The 8,526-nt window shown below is 40.9% G+C and overlaps 1 pseudogene; it reads left to right on the top strand.

Moving 5' to 3' along the window:
* The first annotated feature begins 440 nt into the window (after positions 1-440).
* LOC122490539 lies at positions 441-3,339 on the top strand (annotated as a pseudogene).
* Positions 3,340-8,526: the final 5,187 nt, after the last annotated feature.

Here is an 8,526-nt window from a genome sequence, read left to right as displayed (position 1 = left end):
AATGTCCCTGTGGAAATAGAAAACTAGGCCAGTCCTTTCTGAGTAATGAAGGCCATGAATAATGCACAGAGAAGGTAGTTTCTTTTCATATAGTTCTTACCGTGCTAATATTTGTGACCACTTTAGAAGGTAGAAAATGCAGAGAAAAGAAGAGGGGGGAATACATTAAAAATGCATCAAGCAAAAAAATATCAAATCAAGCCAAGTTCAACAACTAGTCCTTGCTTTCTCATCTGGTGTGGTAAATGGCAACATGAGAGAATGATGAATAAAATCATTTCTCTGAAGATTCGGTAACAAGAATAGCTCACAATGGGAGAGTGTGGTTAGTGTCTAAGCTGGGTCAAGTGTTTACATATAGTATTTTATTAAACCTCATTAGTTGGCCAATCAATACAATGTTTTTAATAAAATTAAATGTGGAACAAAGTTAAGAAAACATGAACAAGGGCTGCAGATACTTCAAGCCGGCAGTCAAGCCAGAAATCTTGGCTTGTCCTAAAGGTTATTAGCTTCAGTATCTATGACGTCATTTGCCAGATGACTTTATTGGACAAGGCTGTGGTTTGGTAAGCCACCAGGTGAACTACTCTGGGGAATGTAAGGTAGTCCTCTTGGGAAAGAAAAACAAACACGTTTGGAACATCTAGTGCTGTTTGATATTGTCACCAGTGACGCTGAGGACAGAGCCGTGAACATTCCCATCAGAATTAAGGGAAATAGATGTCAGTCAGTTAATATTTGACTATCCTGTTTGTGTAGTACATAATATAAGGCATCTTGTATAAGGTGGGTTCGTATCTCAAAGGAGCTTACAATCTATGTGGGGGGTGGGGTGGGGGGAAAGGTATTAATTCCCAAATATTTTTATTTTTAAGCTTGTATGTTAACCCTCAAAAGTGGCCCGAGCATTACAGACTAGTGGGTGGGAACCAAGAGATGAAAAACAAAGGTAGTGAGGCTCATGGAGCCAGTTAGAAGGGGTCCCAGCCTCAAGGGGGATGGTTAGGCATAAGCTGGATGGTTAGAGAGTCACGGAGAGCATCTGAGACCACCTCTGCTGGAAAAGAGCACAAGAGAAAGAGGAGAAAATTAAGCTTCTGGTTACCAGCCTTGTCCCAGTTACATTATGCTTTAACTCCCCAGATCTGTGTCTGAGGGTTCAGTGCTGTCTTCTCTCTGCCCCACAGGCCTCATAGGAGCCCCCACACCCCCACCTTCCTTTTCCTTCTTCCTGAATCTATGCAGCCTGACTGCAGCTCCTTCAGTGCTGGCGCCCCTCAGAGGCACCAGCAAGGCGTGGCATTCCCAGCCTCCCAGAATCCAGTGTTCTGCTTCCTTCCCAACTTTGACCTTCCCTGGAAGTCTGAGTGTGCCCAGGATGCCGCTGTGCACCGATGTTCTCTTGGAAATCAGCCGTCCCCTCTTTTCAATAGCCTATTATAACTGGGCAGGGGTTTGATTCCAGTGGTGACCAAGGAGCGCTCCTGCCTATTCATATAAATGGTGATGGCAATAGGAGCAACGTTTCTTAGTCCAGCTCCCATGTTCTGAGCAGTGAGCTGATATGTGACAAGGATCACGGTATCAGAAGCAGGCAAGGGTCTGTCATGTGGTCACTTCTGCTGGTATTCATTGTTCCATTAGTTTCTTGGCTGCTTCTGCTCTTGGGCAGCCAGGTCTACAAAGCTCATTCTGTCCTCCTGTGTCACCCCAAGTCTTCTCCAGATCCACTCCCTCCTTAGCTATGTCTCCTTTAGTGTACAATAAAACCCACACCTCTGCTTATGACATCCTCCATGTTCTGTTTTGGCAGAAACATTAGTGTGTGAGTTCTCCCAGTTTGCTCTTGATACTCAAAGATGAGATTTTTGGACTTCTAACAGACAACTCACTGAATTTCTTGGTACCCTAAAATATCTGGATCTTGAAATTGAAAATTGTGTTTTGAAGATGAACATCTCCCTTATTGACGGGTTTAAAGAATCTCAGTAGGAACCCCAAAGTCAATAGTTTGACTCTTTGTCCCATTCCTATCTCCTATACCCAAAGCCATCTTTGCTGCCAGAATGAAGGGTCGGGGGGAGGATATTGAGACTAGGAAATTCTGACATTGGGTAGAAGGCTACACCCCATCGAGTTGAATATCTCCAATTACCATCGTGTACAAGGGAGGAGCAAAACAGAGAATTCAAAACTTGGTTGCTTTTTTCTTTCTTTTCTTTTCTTTTCTTTTCTTTTCTTTTCTTTTCTTTTCTTTCTTTTCTTTTCTTTCTTTTCTTTTCTTTCTTTTCTTTTTTTGAAGCAAAGTAATGAGGATAAAACAAATGTCAAGGACAGGCTGAGAGAGTGGGTCAAAGATAATTTATTACTGATGAAGTAAGGACAGATGGTACATTCTTTTTCCTCACTCTTTGTATTTAGTATTGTTTAATCATTATTTTTTCATAAACAGTATTTAGGTCAGAGTTCTTAGTTGTAAGCATGAAAAACGTACTCTGGCCAATTAAGCAGAAAAAGAAATTTGTTAAAGACTCCCAGGCAGCTCAGAGAAACGTTGGATGAGCTGGAAAAACAGGCTCAAGGCTCTGGGCACACGGCCCCAAACATCACTGCAGAGGGGGCCTGACGAAGGGACCCTCCCTGTGACCACTGCCCACAGAGCACCATATGCTACCAGTCACCCTGTTGCCACCAAGTGGACTTTACCAAATCTGCAAATGACATAGTCACCCACGCCACTTTTGCACCACAGACTGATCTTTGAAGCGCTCAAAAGCCTCACACTCCTGCCATCAAAAGGGATATTATGCAGAACTCCTTCCCCAAGCACTGTCTGCCAGTTCAGCTTGATTGGAGGTATGCCAATGCCATTTTGCAAGAGGAGTGGGGCATGAGAATCCATTTTTCTGGCTCTATCTACCCTTATGAGGATACATAGTCACTAGAATATGGTGAAACTGTTCAAAAGATGGATTAGGGAACTCAATACAGTTAGAAAAAGGCAGAGCTCTTAACCTCCATCACAGGAAACATGACAGCTACCCTACAGGCAGCCCTGAAATATCCCCCCATCAACACCAAGAGTCAGGCGGTGAAGGCTCGAGCAGGCAGCATCGTCTTGAAGGGGCGCACCTCTTTTAAAGCTAATGATATTGAAAAGGCTGTTCAATCCCTGGACAAGAATGGTGTGGATCTTTTAATGCAGTACATTTACAAAGGCTTCCAGAGCCCTCGGACAGTGGCAGTGCCGTGTTATTGCAATGGCATGGAAAGACACTTGCTGCCAGAGGAGTGGGGTCCATTGTTCGAGTGTGGACTGCAAGGAAAAACGTGTAGTCCAGCAGGGTCTGGGTCTCTCCTGTGGGTGTGGGAGTTGCTGGTACAAAGACCAAAACAACCAAACGCCACTGTGGCCCTTGGCAGTGTAGCATGTTTCTCTCGGCTTTGCCTTCTTGCTTCTTTTTTCATATCTGTAAAGAAGGAAACTACATATCAATTTTCCTTTCATGAAAATTGGGATAATACAGAGGAAACGTTTCAACGTGAGTGTTTCATGCTCTCAAAACTATTTTGGTGATGTATATTCCTCTCTGTATGTCATATAATTTGCCTTCCAGCTTAATCGTGCAATTTTAACCCCTGTTGGCTGGTGGGTTTTTTGTTGTTGTTGTTGCTTGTTTTGCATTTTTTTTTTGAGGTGTTTTGTTTTGTTTTTGACTAACAGTGAGAAAGTTGATCTGAATTTGAGGCCAATTTCCTAACTCCTTGCTAGCCAGGAAATGATCTTTACAAAAAATATCTTTGAGAAACTGGTAGCTATTAACATTGCAAAACTGGACCATAATTCCTTTCTTTAAGCAAAATGTGTTTCTGGAACAGGTGGTACATGAACAGCGCTACCGAGTTCCAGCTTTGTTTGTGCTTATCTCAAGGTCACGTGAGCTTAAGTATGCCTCTTCCTCTCTGCATCCATTAAGCATGGCCTCTCAATTTCTCAATGGTCTCCAGGGTCCAGAGCAAGAAGTCTTGCTCTACAAAAATGTATCTCTGAAGTGCCAGAGCCTGTTTGGCATGAGCATAAAACTTTGTTCTAATAATATGACCCTATTTGGGGAAACTACTCCAAATCAGAAAAAGTGTGAAAACTTTGATCAAGTTCAAACTCTGGGCAGCCTCTGAATGAGATGCTGTTTTCTTTATAATAGTTGCCTTAGCCATTATGAGGTATATAACAAGTATTTGATATGCCCTGTTAATCTCTTCAGTATTCTTCAGGATAATTAGGATCTTAAAAGTTTTGGTTCAGATCCAGACACATACACATTCTGTATTTTAGCTCAGTGGTTTTTAAAAAAGGAAAATGCTGTACAGCAAACACTGTTTACTTATTGGACAAACCAATTGGGTTCTCAAAAAAAAAAAATGACTGGTGCTTATAAAAAGTTAGTATTCAGTAACTCCAAAACAAACCACCTGGATGCATATGGCCAAGAAGGAAATCAGCTGTGTTTCGTGTTTACATTGGACACCGGTTTCATAATCACTATCTTACGTGAAAACTGTGGGGAAATTCTACAACCTCTTTGCTGTTTGTGAGACCTGCTTTTTGTTTTGTTTCATTAAAATTATAAAGTTCAGAAACTAAAAAAAGAAAAAGAAGAAAGAAAAAGGGAGAGATACAGCACTGTGGGGAGATCCCCAGGATATAGAGTTATTATAAAAGCAAGGGAGAAGAAAAATAAACAACATGCTACATTTTGGGTAGGAAAGGAGGACAATAAGAAAAAAATATGCACTTGCAAAACTGAACACTGGCAGGATAAAGAAGAAATCATTAAAAATGGTCGCCTAGGGTGGGGAGAGACAAGGAACAAGGTGGACGATGAAAGTGAGGCTTCTCATCTGGGTCTGATTTCTGAGTCACTGCCTACTAAAATTAGCATTTCTTATAAATCCCGATGGCTGAAGTGGAAAGCAAAGCAAAACAAATGAACCTAATTGTATATTAAATTCCTAGAGTCACTCCACAGAGGAAAGATGGATTTTTTTTTAATTTTTAAAAAATATTTATTTTGAGAGAGAGGAGAGCAAGGGGACAGGCAGACAGAGAGGGAGAGAGAAAGTCCCAAGCAGGCTCTGCAGCGTCAGCACAGAGCATGATGCAGGGCTCGATGTCACAAACTGTGAGATCATGACCTGAGCTGAAACCAAGAGTCAGATGCTCAACTGACTGAGCCACCCAGGCGCCCTAGGAAAGATGTATTTTAAGAAACTTTAAAATAATGTACCTTGACTGGGATGCATTCTAAGAAAGAAAAAAAAAAGAAGAAAATCTACAAAAGTTTTTTAAAAACATTTTTTAGTAGTAATACTGTTTTTTTTTTGGTGTTGTTTTTTTTTTAATTTTTTTTTCAATGTTTATTTATTTTTGGGACAGAGAGAGACAGAGCATGAACGGGGGAGGGGCAGAGAGAGAGGGAGACACAGAATCGGAAACAGGCTCCAGGCTCTGAGCCATCAGCGCAGAGCCCGACGCGGGGCTCGAACTCACGGACCGCGAGATCGTGACCTGGCTGAAGTTGGACGCTTAACCAACTGCGCCACCCAGGCACCCCTGGTGTTGTTTTTAAAAGCATTTCTTTATATTGTAAGATAAAAGATAAGGGGACTGAGATAAAGAATTAGGTAAAAATGCTGTATTGCTATGATTCGATTGAAAATACTAATATGAACTCACTTTTTAAATATATATAAAGTTTAAATATATATATACATGTATTATATGTACTATATATACATATGTGTGTGTGTGTGTATATATATATATATATGTATATATATAAACTTTCATTACTGAAAATCCAAGATGTAATGTCACTGCGTTCTCATCTTGCCATCTCAGAACAGTGATTTTGGTCTTTCATACCAAAGGCACAGATTTAGTACCCAAAAGCAAGCAAGAAAACTTTCAAAGATTAAGGAGTTACTTTCCCCCACATGCTCTGTCTCTCTCTCCTTCAAAAATAAATATGCATTAAAAAAAAAAAAAAGATTAAGGAAGGACTCATGTCAAAAAGACCCAGGAGCCAGCTTAAAGTGTCTTCCACTTGTTCTATTTGTGACCGTTTGAACAACCCCCCTGCCCCATGATTGTTGTTTATTAAAATGCATTGGGGCGCCTGGGTGGCGCAGTCGGTTAAGCGTCCGACTTCAACCAGGTCACGATCTCGCGGTCCGTGAGTTCGAGCCCCATGTCGGGCTCTGGGCTGATGGCTCAGAGCCTGGAACCTGTTTCCGATTCTGTGTCTCCCTCTCTCTCTGCCCCTCCCCCGTTCATGCTCTGTCTCTCTCTGTCCCAAAAAAATAAACGTTGAAAAAAAAATTAAAAAAAAATAAAATAAAATGCATTGAATTTGTAAAAATCCACAAGTCTATATTGATCCTAACAAAAGGGAAAGAAAAAAAAATCTCTCCACCATTCCAGACCGTTATTAAACTAACTCTTGTAGGTGAGAAAAAAGAATTTTCCCTCCATCCTTCTCAGTTTCTGAGACATCCCCAACCCTCAGTAATAAAAGACGTATTAACAGGAGAAAAATAAACAGAACATATAGGAAATGATAAAAGTAAGAAATCATTATTTTGCAGCACTTAATAAAATCATTGATTCAAGCAAGGAACTGACCTCAGTAGGAGGCTGATCGATGGGAAACTGGACGCGTGTATGGGGTCAAATAACAACACAGGATTAGTTCTGGTCACAATGGATGGACCAAATGTTGCCACCACATTTGGCTTCACTCAGCATCCCACAGGTGAGCAACCAGATATCATGAACCTCCTGATGAGATCCAATATGAAATAAAACACACCATCTAGAATGTACTGTTGCCAAAAAGGGTTTGATCTAATTGAGCCTTTGTATCTAACTCCAGTTTATAGGGAAAAAGTAAATGATACCACAAGGAAACAATCAGATAAATTCAGAATCTGAGGTATTTTTTTTCACTGTGAGCCATTGCCTTCAGAAAGAAAATGCCATTAAAATGTGACTGGTCATATTAAGAGATTTAAAGAAATAACAATCAGTTGCAATACTTGAGCTCAAATTGGATCCTATTTTGGAGTTAAATATGATTTGGGGGCATATAGGGATATTTTTTTTTAATTTTTTTTTCAACGTTTTTTATTTATTTTTGGGACAGAGAGAGACAGAGCATGAACGGGGGAGGGGCAGAGAGAGAGGGAGACACAGAATCAGAAACAGGCTCCAGGCTCCGAGCCATCAGCCCAGAGCCTGACGCGGGGCTCGAACTCACGGACCGCGAGGTCGTAACCTGGCTAAAGTCGGACGCTTAACCGACTGTGCCACCCAGGCGCCCCAATATAGGGATATTTAAATGTAGACTGGTTGATTGATAATACTAAAGATTTTAAAACAATGGTTTTAAATGAGAAAGTGTTATTTTTCTATGTAGAAAAATGCTTTTAATTTTGAAAGATGCAAATTTTGTGGTGGAATATCTTGATGTCTAGGAAGTGATGAGCACAGGGTATTGTTTGGAAGTGTTGAATCACTATATTGTAGGCCTGAAACTAAGATACAGTTAACACTGTATGTTAACTAATTGGAATTTAAATAAAAACTTAAAAATTAAAAATAAAAGAATTCCACGTAAAAATAAATATTCAGCAATCTTCTGGGTATAGAGGAGGAAAAATAGTCTAGTTTATGGGAAGTTATCAGGCAAACATGGTATGGTGGCCAATTTAAGTCCTTGCCTGCTGCATTGATGAGACTTTTTTTTTAAGTTTATTTACTTATTTGGAGAGAGAGAGAGAGAGAGAGAGAGAGAGAGCACAAGCAGGAGAGGGGTAGAGAGCGAAGGGAGAGAGAGAATCCGAAGCCAGCTCCGCACGGTCAGCACAGAGCCCGTCGGGGCTCAAATCCAGGAACTGTGAGCTCATGACCTGAGCCAAAATCAAGAGTGGGACACTTAACTGAGTGAGTGACCCAGGCACCCTAACATTGATGAGACTTTGTAGAAATGTAATCATCCTCTTTCTGGGACAGAAGTGTAAACGTCCCTTCCAAAAGGGTAACTTCTATTCCATTTTCAGAACTATTCTTGTCTGTTTCTTCAAAATAACCAGCTGAAGATAATCCTTAGGCCAAAGAGGAATATTTTGGGGAGGCATCCTCTGCTCCCCTTCAGGGGCAATTTCAAAACACATTCTTCACTGAGCTAATTACTTTCCGTGATAGAATATTTAATTGCATTGCATTTCAAAGCTGTCATATCTCTGGGCGAGACAGGGAAACCTAAGGGAAAAAACTGTCCTTTTTTTTTCCTTTGCTTCTTTTCCTGCTTCTAGCTAGGACCTGCATCCCCACCTTACACATGACTCAATGTGTGTCCATCTCCTAAAGGTCAAGAAGTTAATGATTTCTTTGGAGTCTTCCAGCACAATAGGTGACATCTAAGGAGTGTCTGGGTGAGGTGGCCATGAACGTTTTTCAAG

The sequence above is a fragment of the Prionailurus bengalensis genome, chromosome B2 (genome assembly GCF_016509475.1).
Source record: "Prionailurus bengalensis isolate Pbe53 chromosome B2, Fcat_Pben_1.1_paternal_pri, whole genome shotgun sequence".
NCBI lineage: Eukaryota > Metazoa > Chordata > Mammalia > Carnivora > Felidae > Prionailurus > Prionailurus bengalensis.
This window is presented reverse-complemented; position numbering and strand designations above follow the sequence as displayed.